Genomic DNA, 14,664 nt, shown 5'->3' with positions numbered 1-14,664 from the left:
GGCTGCCTGATACCTCCACCCACTGGCATGACTGTGGGCTAAAGTCATGCTGTGCACATGACAATTTCCAACAATTTCCAACCTTCCATGCTCTGGGATGGGCAGAGATGGACAGAGAAGTGCATTATTGTTTTAGAACAACTCTTGTCACCAAAGCAGGGGCTGTTCTTGCTGGTAGATGAAAAGGACTCAGGAGAACACAGGTCAGCTGAATTTTCCCGGAAGCAAGTGCATTCCTTTGCTAGACCCTATCTACTTAGGACCCCCTAATCTCTGCAGATTCACTTAAGATAAAAATTGTCCTGAATTCACAAGTCATACACTGAACGTTAAACTCATTACCGGACAGAAAATCTGAAGAAAAAAAAAATTTCCTCTGGAAAATGTCAAACTCTTAAGCTATAGGGGTTATGTAATGTTATTTCAGTACCTGTAATCCTCGGGAGAGCTATCCTCATCTATAAACTGTATCTCTGTCTTTAGAAATAACTGTGAGCTGACTTTTTTGAGATTATTGTTGATGGACTTAATGCAAAGCTGTCTGTGATATGCATTGCAAATTTCTCCAGACTAAATAAGTTGAAAAGAATTTTCTTCTACCAGATGAGGTAGAAATTACCTTGATTGTTTCACTGAAATATTTTCATACTAGAATGTCTTTAAAGACTAGACTCTGCAAAAGTTCTAAACATTTACACTTTTCTAGATAGCAAATGGTGCCCAGTGATGGGCAATTCTGGAAAAGAAGAACGATAACAGAAGAAATGAAAGAAAGATAGCACATAATATCCATTGTTAAATTTGTCTCCAGCAAAAAGAAACCTCAAGAGAAGGTCATCAAAGTAGCAGTAAAAGTTCTGGGGGTTTTTTCCCCCAGCAATAACATTTTGGTTTGAGGTTTAGGGAAGTCATCTTCATTTCAGATTTTCTGGGAACAGCCTTTCCAGAGCAGATTTATCAGATAATGTGTGATGGCTAATACACACACACACACACCTCCAGCTCACACTTCTTTCTGTCTCATCTGCTTCTGCTCTGATCCTGAATTCCATTGAACTAGTGAGGATATTACCTGGAAAACAGGTAAGATTAGATTCACTGCATTTCTGTAAGGCAGGTAGAATATCAGGCTCCAGGGCACCATGTTTCAACTTTGTGATGCTGAACGAAAGTGAGGAATTTTGGTATGTGAAAGGAAAAAGAACAATCAAGCTCTCAGCATTGGCTGGAACTTGAAAAATTGTCCCTGGGACTTGTGAGGGATGAAAAGAGATATAAATCTTCTCTAGCTTTTTTCTAAGCTAATTCACTTCTCAATGGTATAAATTGTGTTGGGATGTGCAATTGCTATCTCTTAAATACATCTTGCTGTTGTTCCCATAGGAAACTCTAACTTGCTTCTAAAAACATAATTATGGGTGCAAATTCAGTGAGCAGCATGATATTTCAAATTGATAACACCATTCCCTGTACAGTTAGTGCTATAAATCAGAATTAATGACATTGAAATCAGTAAAAAATCAGTAGGATAAAACAAGTAAGAAGAGTATTAGCATTGTTGCAGTTGGAGAGTAACTGACTTTAGTGAGTGCTTAACTTTGACACAGAGTTTGTTTTTTGTGCTCATTTTCCTCTTGACATTCTTTCTTCTGGAATAAAATTGCTTCTCATAAGAAGAGGAATCCATGGAAAGTTTCAAGGTGTCCCATTTCATGCTCATCTTAAGCACACCATCATACCCAGTCCTGCCCAGACTCCTGGGGAGACAATCTTACAATTTAATATGAGGAGATGGCTCGTGCTGAGACTGTGCCTTGCTATAAGGGGTTTCAGCACAATAATACATACCAAAAAAAACTACCCAACTTCACTGAACTTGCTCTTTGTGTAACAACCGCTCTCCTTTAGTAAATTAAGGAGGAAGACAAAGAATTCTTCTTAAGTTTTACCTTAACCTCTTCCTTCCCCAGACACTGGTTTAGAATTATTTACATTCTTGATTTTCTTTTGCTTTTGTTTCTTATAACTACCTTTTCTGTTCCCTTATCAAGCTTTCATCATCCATACCACTTTCCAAAGAACAAGTATGTCCAACAGAGAGGAAACCAAGATTTAGTAATATGTGTCATGATTTCATCAGCCCTTTTTATGGAATCTTGAATGAAAATATAGGTTTATATGGCAACGTGGGAGAGATGAGTCCCAAACCTGCCGCTGCCTACTTTAGGGAGGTCAGTTAACCTGTCTGACCTGTCTCAGCTTTTTGTCTGTAAAATAAGAATGAGGACAGGATGGCACACAGTGAAGAGAGGTTTTCAGAAACCTCCAGAGGCTTTGCTTGATGAAAAAGAATGACATATAGTAAATCTCAAAGAGGAGCTGGTTGGCTGAGACTGTATTCTGACAGTATTCTGAGACAGTATTCCTTGTATTCTGAGACAGTATTCTGAGATAGTATTCATTCAGATCTTTTTCGCTGAAATTCATACCAGTTCTGACATAGGAACAGCAGTATACAGTTGAATCTGCAGAGCTTTCAATAGGATCTTTGAAAGGCCATTGGATAAATACTTAAATAATTTAGACCTGTTTATATTTGGGCTTACATTCCTATACCACATCCGAGAAAATGCAGATAGAAGATTTATCTAGAAAATTATCATTTTTTTTCCACAAATATGGATTCAAAAATGCTAGGAAAGAAATATTTTATCACATGGAGCAAAACCTGTAGCAGTTTTTTTGGACACAATATTTCCTTAAATATTTGAAAAGGCCCTGCCTTTTTAACTTCTGAAATACCTGGTTTAAACATGGCAATTTAGAAACCTCCTAAGAAGTTTGCCTGCTGTCCCCTTTTCTACATTGCACATATTTCACTCCGAAACTTCCCAAAGAGAGGTCCATGTAAATCTGTCATTTCTTGTAGGTGGCTGCAATGCTGTCTTCTTCCAATTGGTCTGTGCTGCCTGAAACCATGCGATTTTGAAACCTAAGTACCTTATCAGGGCAAGTTTTAGCAGGCAGTAAAATATAGTAAAGTTCCCTGGGCCAGGGCAGATTGCAGAAGCACACACAGATGAGGATGGGCACAGCCACTTCCAGGGGAAACAGGGACACAGCCACTCCAGACACAGGTATGTAAGTATGGTAAGAACATACTAATACAAAAAAATACCAGTATATGATGATATCCCAGGAGTAGTTTCCCTGGGAGAGATCTCATGCCAGTGAGATGCCCTGCAGTCTCCTCCCTGAGACCAGAACTTGTCAGATCTACCCAGAGTCTTTCTTCACCAGAGGGTACAAACATGATTGACTTCTGAAACAGAAAAGCTATAAAAATATAATGGGGAAGCTGGAGGAAAGGAGAGGTGACAGCACTGTTAGCACAGCCTAATTGCAGAGAATTTTGCCCTTGAGCCCTCACATGCCTTTTTACATCACTGTCACTCTGCAATGGGAATGCTCTTGAGAACCAAAGATTTCAATGCGTGTTTATATATATATATACACACACATATATATATTTATATCTTTTTTTAATATATAAGTGTGTATCTCTGTGTAAAATTCTTATTAAAAAATGCAGCTGTGTCCCTCAGTCTGAGAGGTTCAGCATATCTAATTTATCTTCAGAGCAAACACAGAGGCGCAGAGCAATGAATATCCCCTGCTGTTAGCTGTTTTTGAAAAGAGCTTCGCTTTGCTTTTCAAACGTCTCTTCCTCACAGCAGTATTGCCCTGTAATTTCAAGTCATAAAACTAATACTGAGAGCAGGCTAGAGTAAATACAGCTGCCACACTTTACTTCCACCCTAGCTGTTCCTCGTCTGTTTCCAGTGAGTCCCTTCAGAGGCTCACCCATGCATGCTTCATCCGCCTCCACCCTGTCTGACACAGCCCAGGGATTGTTTTCCTCAGGCAGGGCTGAGCAGGGTTCAGAAGAGCTGGTATATTACCTGCCTCACTTGTTTCCACCTCACGTCAACCATCTGGTTTTGAAAGGCCATGGTGATGTCCCAGTTCAATGACACCATCACAGAAAGGGCCTTTGGAGGATCATGAGGAAACATGACAATTGAGGAGGTGGTGGGGAAAAATCCGTCAGGTGGTCTAGAGGGGCTATATAAGCACTTTCATTAAAAGTCTGTTGCAAAACCCAGGGAATGCAAAGCAAAAAGAAGCAGACGGCCAGGCCACTGCATCACTGTCCAGATGCATCCTCCCAGGAGCAGATAGGAATAGTCAGCACTGCGCTTTGCAGAGCAAGGGTCTGCCTCTTCCCTCTGTCTCATACTGCTAACACAGCAGCAATGCAGGGAAGAAGGAATTACCTGAATGTAACTATGCCAACAGTCAGGGAAGAGAAGAAAGAGAAGGAAAAACACAAGAAACAGTGATTTTATGCAGGGGGAGAAAGTGAGTCTCTAAATTAGAACAGAGGAAGTACTTTCCCCTTCTGCCCTAAGCAAGTGGAAACCAATCACCAATAGATGCACCTGCATGGTCCCCGTATCACAGCATCAGCTGGAGGCTGTGCCACTAGTGTCTCTGCAGAAGCTGCATACAGGCAGCCCAGACTTCCAGCACATCCCTTAATGCCAGGGGACCTGCAAGCTGCTGGAACACAATCCCCTTCAGAACGGATAAACTCTGTCCAGTGAGACCATCTCAGGAGAATGCTACTAGAATGTACCCTACAAGCACCATGTACGACAGTCATTTCTATGGCTCATCCAATGGTCAAATCAATCCAAAGCATGAGGGCAAATCCTTGTTGGTTGCTCAGTAGGAACTCAAAAATTTGGTGAATGGAAAAGGCAAGTTTAGTGCAGGTCTTTCTGCCTGCTGCATATGAGTCAGCATCCCTGCAGATCTTCATAGAGGGCAGGACTTCTGTATTTCTTATTTCTACATTTTCTAAAAATACAGTCAGAGAGGCAAGGGTAATAATCCAGTGCCACCTGCACCTGGTGCCGAGTTTCTCTATTTCTTATGAACCCAAAAGCCTTGCTAAAAGGTAGTGGTGCCTCTTGTAAGAATAATGCAGGCTCAAGCAACACAAATTGTACCAAAAAGGAAGTAAATTAACTGGAAAGGTAGATATATAAGGTGAGAAAGTGAACCTATCCAAAACCAGCAAAAGAAGAGTTAAATTCTAGGCATAGTCCTCTCTTTTTAAATGGATCATACTGATTTTATCCAATCCTCCCCCCAAAAAAAATGATAGCAGAAAGCAGTACAGCTCTGGAATATGTTCCACAGCAGTTCATGGCATCTCAGCCTTGGAGGTTTTGAAGGCTTGACTAGACAAAGACACTCACATCAAGCTAGCAGCAATCCCACCTCAAGCCAGGAGCTATACTGCAGACCTTCATACATCACTTTCCATCTCTATATCTGTGATTTTTGAAAAACACTGAAAGTTTCCTTCTAAAGAGGGTTGAATGAGTATCCTATAATCCCATGGATCTGAGAGAATTCAGCCTTCTTCATATCAGTCATGAAATTCAATGCTTATTTAGCATAATCCTCTCAAAATACACCTGATAGCAAATCTGCCATTCTCCCAACTGCTGTTAATGTGAAAAAAGTGACTTGTGTGCTGATGCCCTTAAACAACCACTTCCAGGGAGCTGATCAGTTCAGCAAGAAATAAAGAAACACCTTTAAAAAGGAACAATTATTTCTGAAATCAATACCTGTCAGTAATAATTTGAGCACGCTCTCTAGATGCATAAATTTAATCTCACAGTCCATTAATTTTCCCCCTTCTTAGCCTGCCATTGCACAGGCATTACCTTGTAATCTTTAGACAGCACAGGAATATTTCAGCCTTTAACATTTAGATCTCTTATTATTTCTTACCTGATACCTTATGTTCTCTATGTTTGAATAAAACAAAGCTGAAAAAAAAATTAAATTCTTCTATTTTTTTTGACTGTCAGCTGGAAAATGACTGAAGATTGAGAGCTGGAAGAAAACATCCTGTATGAAATCCATTGGTTTCCTAGAAAGACTGTAATTAAGTTGCAATTCATAGAAACATATGAACGTAAGAATTTTTAACATGTGTCTCACTAGGAACCTAAATCCTGTAAAAGAACCAAAGAATACTGCTTCAGGGGAAGAAAAACATCATGCTACAACAAAGTATGTGATTATACATACTATGACAAGGAATGTACTAGTTCGTCACCTAACCAATGGTCAGGTGAAACAAGTGTTTCCATAAAAAAAGAACAATAAAACTAACAAAACTAATAGATTCAAACAGATAAAAGGAAATATTTTTTAAAATCTTTTTAGAACAAAACAGAAGGACTTTAATTCTTACCAAAGAAAAAAATAAAATAAAGTTTATGCTTTTATTTTTTCAGATATTATGGCCCAGACCAGGTTTGTCTCTCATAGCTGACAGTGAGTTGGGCATGTCTGTCCATGTCAGCCAATGAGTCTGATTGTCACAGAGCAGGTCATGTCACTCCAAAGCTGACTATGGACTGAAGATATATGGGTCCTTTCTTTACTTTTTAAGAAAAAATGAGCCCTGCACAACTTTTCCTTGAATAACAGCTATCAATGTTTCCACATTTTGTGTTTGTCCTGGGATCTCTCCCTGATTTCTTCTAAAGAGTTTTCAGAAAGGTTTTTACGAGGGCAATAAGAGAAGTCTAAAATATACAGAAAATATGTAGTGCAGAACATTGCTGCTGTGGTGTTCCCTAGCCTCAGTTTAAAGCTGTTCAACAGCTTATTAATTTCTGACTGATGCCGCAAATCGAGCAGACATCTTCACTGCCCTTCCACAATGCAAACCACAGTGTATTTTTCCCTGGGAGGTGACGACTAATTCAGAAGCCACTGATGTATATAAGGAGATTAATTTGTTCTATCCGATTTGTATTCCCTTGTAGCCACCAACAATGAATGTAATTTACCATCATGTTGCCCAACTGTCTCAAGCTACCTGCAGCAGTCTTTTCATCAACAACTTTGGCCACTTTGCTATTCAAATCCCTTCATTCAGTAATAGCATAAACCACCATTTATTTAGGAACAGAATTCCCTTCCAGGTAAATTAACCCAGAGCTCCTGGTAGCAGCCAGTACATGAAATGGGGCATAAAGGATAAATTATTATGTGAGTTGCATATGGCATTCTTACATGTTTATGCACGTGAAATTAACTGTAACTGCTTTCTTCACCATCAACATAGCAACAATTTCTAAGGTGCAATACTGTTGTTATCCTCTTCTTAGCAGTTGGGTTAGTAAACAGATTCAGGCCTCCAATGCCGAACGTGCTTTTGCTATTCTGTGGTATTAACTTGTGAAGTTCTTGCTTTTAGCATGTGGAAGTCAGGAGGCCTTTGTGGTTCAAATAGCTCGTAGTGGAGAAGTATAAATGTCATTCCAACTCAGGTTCACAGCCAGGAAGTTATTGTGGGCAGGCATATGTCCCATAGCTTAATGATGAGCTGTTTGATCTGCCCCAGTTCAAGAAAGGAGTCAACACTGGAGCTCATAGTATGACTCAGACCTACTACAATTCTTTAAGAATCCTTCTGATCAGGAGGGGCCACTAGTCTACAAAGTGAATGATATGAAATGTTCCTGGTGCCTTTTTTAATCTCTTTCTTCCATAAAGTTAACCCCGTCTTTTTGGATCTGGGCTGTACTAATGCATCTCACAGAATCACTGCTCAAGACTATGCTGGTGCCCCAGTCACCATTACAATGGCTGCACTTTCCAAAGTCAGTTAGAATATGGAACATCTGAAAGCCTCAGAAGTCTGCTGTGACTGTGATTTATAATATGGTATTGCAATTATGTCAGAAAACATGCCAACCTGCCAATTTCATTTCAGAAAGTCAGTGAATGTCATAATCCTCTTAATTCCAACTTCCCTCTGCTTCTGTCCAGATTTCTTTCATCTTTTAACACCCTGCAGTCCAAGTTCTTCTGCAAGGAAAGAGAATTAATCAGTCAATGAATGTCACTTGTAATTGACACTAGCAAACTTTTCCCCAGAGATGCTGAGAGAGACCCCCAGAAGGAGTCTATAAGGGCAAGGAGCAGGCAGGATTCTGTTGTGGGGAGATTTATTTACTGAAGTGGGAGAGACAAGAAAAAAGAAAACAGAAGCAGTTCTTTCAAAGCACTCTATGTCAATAGCATCCCAACACTTGAAAGGAGAATTTCATATTCATGAAGGCTGTCAATCATTTTGCAGGCTGGAGGCATATGCCCAAATGCCTGTAGCCACAGCTAATACTACAAGGTCACACTGGTTTTACTGTGGATCTTGCCAGTGTTTATCTCAGTCCTAACTTAAAAATGATACCTCTAGGTTTGTCAAGGTCACCTGCTCCGTGGTAATAAGTCTTTATCTGCAGTGACTGCTTCATTTGGTTTAAAGTGACAATGTCAGCTAACAGCAGAGCTGTCTAACACCCCTCCACAATTTTTTCTGGGTAAAGAAGGACAGAGTTGCACACTATTTAGTGATGGCCAGCAGAGTAATGACACTGACAGAGCTCTATGTTTTTTCTACTCCCATGTAATGATTCCAAGATGAGAGACTCCGAATCTGAGAATTTATCAAACTATTCAGAGGAACCAGAATAAGCACAAAGGTGACTGGGAGCAAAATATGGTTCTTAAATTTGCAGGAGCTGAAAGAAGACCTGCTAAAATCTTGCCAGTGCATGAAAGGGAGCATACATATGTGACTTTATGGTGAAGTTCATCATAACGTATAACAAATTTTTTTTACATTTAGAGTATCATCTGTCCAAATAAGCACACACACACACACACACACAAAAAAGAAAAAAAAATCAAAAAAAAAAATCAAAAACTTCCTCCACGTGCAGTGTTCCTCTTGTGAAACTCAATACTAGGCATGCAGATGACATTCAAGAAGCAATGGAGAAGGGAATTTCATGCTTTCTGGAATCTCTGGCTTTTGTAGTCAGTATAGCTTTTACTTACCCAGAAAAAACTGGGCATCAGTTCTCTCAGACCATCAGCAAGTTATGTAGTAATAGGGAAGAGGGGGAAAAAAAAAAAAATTCCCAAGTCTTAAAAGGAATAAAGTCATTGTTGGAAGAAGGTCAGAGTGGTGAGAAACAGAGTGAGACACACAACCAAATATGCTGCTGTCACACAGCATTACACCTTCAGGAATTAGTACTGTAGTTAGGTTTCCTAAACAACTTCCCACTTGGAAAAGTACAAGCAATAATGGCAAAAAGATAAGTCATGAAGACCAAATAAATTTCACCAGAGAGAACAAGAACAGACCGAAATGGAAACCTGAAGATTGAAACTCAGTTAATCCCAAGGAAGTATCTGAACTTTTTTCACATTAATATTCTAAAGATATTAGTTTGAGGCTTCTAGCTTTGTGAAATGATGAATACCTGCAGGAAAGACGGAGAAGGCACTGCAGTGACAAAGAGCATATACCTCTAAAGCATATTTTGACTTTCTTTTAATGAACGGGGAGTTAAGGCTTCAGAGACAGTGAACAGCTACCAATCTCTCAAGACCTCAGAAAGTTGCACTATGAATGGATTTTGTTTCCTGCTGTATCCCAAAGAGCACTTAGAACAAGATAAAAACCTAAGGTTATTCTAGGAGACAGAAGTGCTTGATGGAAGTTGGAGTCCAGTGACCACAGCCTTGGTGTTACCAAGCTGCTTGGGCTGCAGCCACAGGAGACAAATACTCCATGAACCCCCTGTGCAATACAAGACAGATCCTGTGTGACCTGCCCAGGGTCAAGCAAAGAGTCAGCAAGGGAGCTCATGGCATGACTCAGACCTACAATAATTCTCTAGCATCCTTCTGCTCAGGAAGGGAGAAACCAGAGCCACTTCTCTATAAAGTGGATGATATTAAGCATTGCTGGGACTGGGTATTGAGTCAAACTCCTCCTCCAGCAGATAGAGGAATCTAACGGATAACCTTTTCTTGCCTCCACTGCATCAGAGCCATCACTGCCCTTCAGTTTTCAGTTTCTATTTAAAGTATCTATTAATTAATGCTTGCACAGACTGTACTTGCACTTGGACTTGTAGTGCAAGTAATGAAGGAAAGACGATTAGGTCTTATGTTCTGTAAAGGATATGAAGACTCAGTGGCTTTCTGAAGAAAAGACACTAAAGACCCATAACATAGAAAACAAATCAGAGTTTTTAGTAAAGATAAAGAATTATTTACCCAGAAAAAGTGCACATCAATTCTCTCAAACCATCATCAAGTTATATATATCAGCGGAGCAGAAGCAAACTGTATTTGTGGGGAGGGGGGATGTCTATGCAAACAGTGTCTGCTTGTTCTCAGATTCTCAGCCTAATTACTCTGTCCAATATCTGCATTCTCATTAGGTGAAATACACACCTAAACTGAGATAGAAGTTCATAAGAGGACATGGGTATCACTTAAGTCATATTTAGGTAGAGCTTTCTTCCAGTTTACTAATTTTTCACTGCAGCTGCAAAAGCAGAACAGCATAATTAAAATAAGGGTTTTTTACACTAAGGTAAATGTATATTTTCCAGTGGATCTTTTTTCCCCAAGCATATCTGTAATACAGCAATTATTCACTACACTTTTGATACTGGTAAAGCTATGAAGAGTTCAGTGCAGAATTCTATCCTCTTCTTCAAGAGTACCAAGAATGTGGCTCCTTTTCTTCTTGTGTGCCCGATGGCTTCCCACCCTGACAACTGAAAGTGGATTGGTCTCAGTATGCTTTCCTCACTCCTATTTAAGACATTCTACACCATAATGATATAAACCCCTTCACACATCCATGTCCTGAAATGTTTTATGCAGTTTAAAGGAAGTAGGTACAATATCATTACTGAGAAAAACTACATAATACATTCTCCATAAATCATTTAAAAACCAATTGCCACAGTTGTGAACCTGTCTTAATTTTGTGGATTAATCGTAATCTTGTAGCACAAATGCCATTCTTCAATCTACAACACAATACATCAGCACTTACATGACCTGAACGGTACATTTAGCATTGCAAAGTACAATATATAATTAACTGGCTATATGCACGTGCAATAGACCAATGTTGACCGAATTACATACTCTGGTTTGCCCTTTAGTGCCTCATATATAAACATAATAAGTAAAAATAATCAGGTTTTTGCATGAAATTGATTTTCAAGGTATGCTATTTTTGTACATAAAGTTGCATTCTGTATTACACTGAAATGTCTCACCTCAACAGCTACACAGCTTGAAATTGGTTTATTTTATACCTGGAGAAGACAAACTTGGAATCAACAATTAAGATTCTGTCCCTACAGAAAGACTTCATGTCAGCAGTTGCCATTCTTGCCAGTATGAAAGATCTCTGCTCACAACCACACAGTTAGGCAAATGCACTCCTGTGGAGGGATTGGGGCAGGTGAGAACAGACAGATGAAAGAGGAGGTGTTTTTTAAAACAGACGAGGTTAAAACATCCTAGTTTTCATGTTGCACAAGCAGCTGTCAGAGCAACATGATTTTCCTAAGTTCCCAGTGACCCCTAGATGAATTAGTAGTCACAGTCTGATGTGTTAAATCTGACACAGCAGGTCCAGGTAAAGCAGTTTCTCCTTAGCTGCTTATCCCTCCTACAGGTTGCAGGCTATTGCTCATTCAGAGCTACAGTGTAATGTCACACATGATCTTTCCGTACCTCCGGTTTGAGCATTAGCAGAAGTACTTAGTGGCAGTGCTCTTCCAAACTGCTTTCACGAGCCTGGTCATAAATTACAGTGTGATAAAACTGTTGCTACAGCCAAGCAGGCAGGCTGCCTCACTCTCAGACCCCACAGCATGCTTCAGGCTGGTTTGCACCCCTCTCCAAGGGCTCTGAGTTTGTAAAAACTTCTTCCAATGCTTCAGGGAACATTAGGCCAGAGTTCAACACACAGGTCCTGCCACGCCACATAGGGGTCCGTGAATGTAAAATGTAAAGCAAGTTTCAGAGACAGAATCCAAAGCATCTCTTGCTGACTCTGTACTCAAAAAAATGGAGAGGGGCAAACTTCTAATAGGTTTGTGGATCTTTCCCCTCAAAGACAAGAGACTAAGAATTTTAAGATTTATACCTCCCCACTTCTACTCCTTTCTCCTTCCCCTCCACTAGAGGATGACAGGTCTGAGCAAGGGTAAGTTCACCCCCTTGCAGGGAGCACTCTGCAGCCTCAAGGTTGAGCCAGCTCGCAACTACAGTGCCATGAGTTTGCTGCAGACTAAAGATGCAAAGTAATTTTTCAAGTGTTTGAGGGTTTTTTAAATAAGTTGAAGTATTTTTCTCTTTCTCATTTTCCCACTAACGTGTCAGCATGAATTGGAAGCTCCTTCACGGGAAGATATGAAAGGAAGACATTAAGGTTGATCTCTGTACCTGCTGGGTTTAGTACACGAAGTCATCAGGTTTGCACATACACTTTGGGTGCCTAGTCTTCACAGCCCAGTCTCAGCTAAGAGCAGTGCCCTCTGGACACGGTCAAGGAGATATAGAAGAAGAGCTGATGACAGCAGGAGCTTCAGGAACATGGCAGCTAGTCTGGTAGCTAACCCAGTGTGTGTCACTCGAATGTATCCCCCTTTCATAAGACCTGCTCATTTACTCAGTGCCTGTTCATACACCAGGTTACAGAAGTGATCTATTTGCATTCTAGACATACACCCTGCTGGGGCTGCATATTTGCTTGATGGGGTTACTAATGGGTCAGAGAAATTAAATCCTGCTTTCCAACCCTTTACATGCTTGGAACAAATGGTGAAATCTTGCCTGTAGTGCTCTGAACCATAAATGTAAAATTTCATAAAGTGTAGTAGTGTCTTAAGGTCTAGCAATGGAATTTTTTATTATTGCTTTTGAAATAAAATTCTTTGAAAAGCTTCTTGTATCTATCAATGACATCAGGAAGAAAGTATTAGCCTTCTGTGCAGTAGCAATTTCCATTGAATTAACCAATGTGAAAATCATTGTGCTAGGAAGCAGGGAAATTTCCACAGATGTCAGAATTGTTCTCACTGAAATACTCCACAGTTGTTCTCTGAAGTGAATGTAGTCAGCAACTTGAGATTAATACACTACTAGTGACACTATGAACGTGAAACAGAATGAAAGTGGTTTCTGTGTTTTCCAACCCATAAAGTTGCTGTTTGAAAGGTAGCATTCAATATGGAAATGTAACTAGCAGTCCTTGTCTGTGTCACGGACTTTCTTGTAACTGTTTTGCAGTGCATTACTAAGGACTACTTAGTAGTCTACTACTTCCCTTACTAACACTAAAACAGGCACTTTGGTGCATGTTTTAGTGTTAGTAAGGGAAAGGTCTTACTGTTTTAGAGGTCCCCTAAGGTCCTGATGACAAGTTTCCAGTAACATGTAAGAAGATGTCCATTTCTGTATGACAGTCCCTGCATTACTATAGTTTCATGTGACAGATCAGCGGTGATCCCTTTCAGTACTGTTCTCTTGTTCTCAGTTACATTTAACCCCTACTCGTTTTTATGGAAAGTGAAGCCATCCCACTCCCTGCAGAGCAAGAAGTCTGCTCTGCTGCTTTCACAAGTAGCTCAGTGACATTTCCAGCCCAGGGGATGGGAGGAAAGTACCAAAATCTCTCTCTGTCTCAGAGAGAATTTACCAATATCTGATTCACAGCATGGTGGCCACTCCCTGCTGTGCTGAACTGTAGCCTGACCTCCTCTGTCTGTTGAGATTTCCCAGGATGCACTTAAGTTTATCCACCATACAGCTCATATTTTAGATCTCTCTCCACCCACTGCTCCCTGATGCTCTCTGCACCTGAAAAAAAAAAGGTGTCATTTCAGGTAGGAGATTCCTTTCTCATCACTGACAGGAAACTGCTTTTTACAGTACATGTCTAAATGAAAAGCTTTCACCACCCTCACTGCTGCAAAGGCATGAAAGTATTTGGCTGGTGTTCAGTGGCCATCTCCCTCTCCCACAGCTTTCTTCCTGGAGTGCCCAGCCCGTTTCTGATCTCAGAACCATAAAGACACTGACAGAGCCATCAAACAATTTGGGTGGGAAGGGATCTCTGGAGGGCATTTAAGTCTAACCCTCTCAAAGCAGCATCAACTTTGCAGTCAGATTCTGGATAGGGGAAAAGGAGAGAGAGGGGAAAGCTGTGAAGAAAGAAGAGGTAAGGAGAGACAAGGCACAATAAACAGAGAAAAAGCTTACTTGTATTTTTATTTCTCTCAGAAACAGAAAGTTTAAACAGGAAAGCAAGAAAAATTTAAATATCACTAGACTTCTTATTAGCTCAAATTTTCTGACAGTTACATGAAACCTCTGGCCTGACAAGCAGTCAGGCAGAACCCTTCCAGTTCCCATAGCAGATGTTCTCCTTCTCAAACACATGTTTAAGATCTGCAGTACCACTTCTGCTTATACATAGGCAGCTTGTGGAAACTGACTTTCTCCACCACCCCAGTGTTGTTTTTTCCCTCTGGCAAGGTGTAACTTCATGGTTGCCTCTTGCATACCCTTTAATGCATTCACTTACAAAGGCAGCTGCGAAGCTCAGGATTTCTGTTTGTACACTGAACTTATCACACAAAGCAGAAAAGAACACCATATGTTCTTATTCACACA

The sequence above is a fragment of the Empidonax traillii genome, unplaced genomic scaffold, assembly GCF_003031625.1.
Source record: "Empidonax traillii isolate 1590-97213 ecotype Southwest subspecies unplaced genomic scaffold, ASM303162v1 scaffold152:size925058, whole genome shotgun sequence".
NCBI lineage: Eukaryota > Metazoa > Chordata > Aves > Passeriformes > Tyrannidae > Empidonax > Empidonax traillii.
This window is presented reverse-complemented; position numbering follows the sequence as displayed.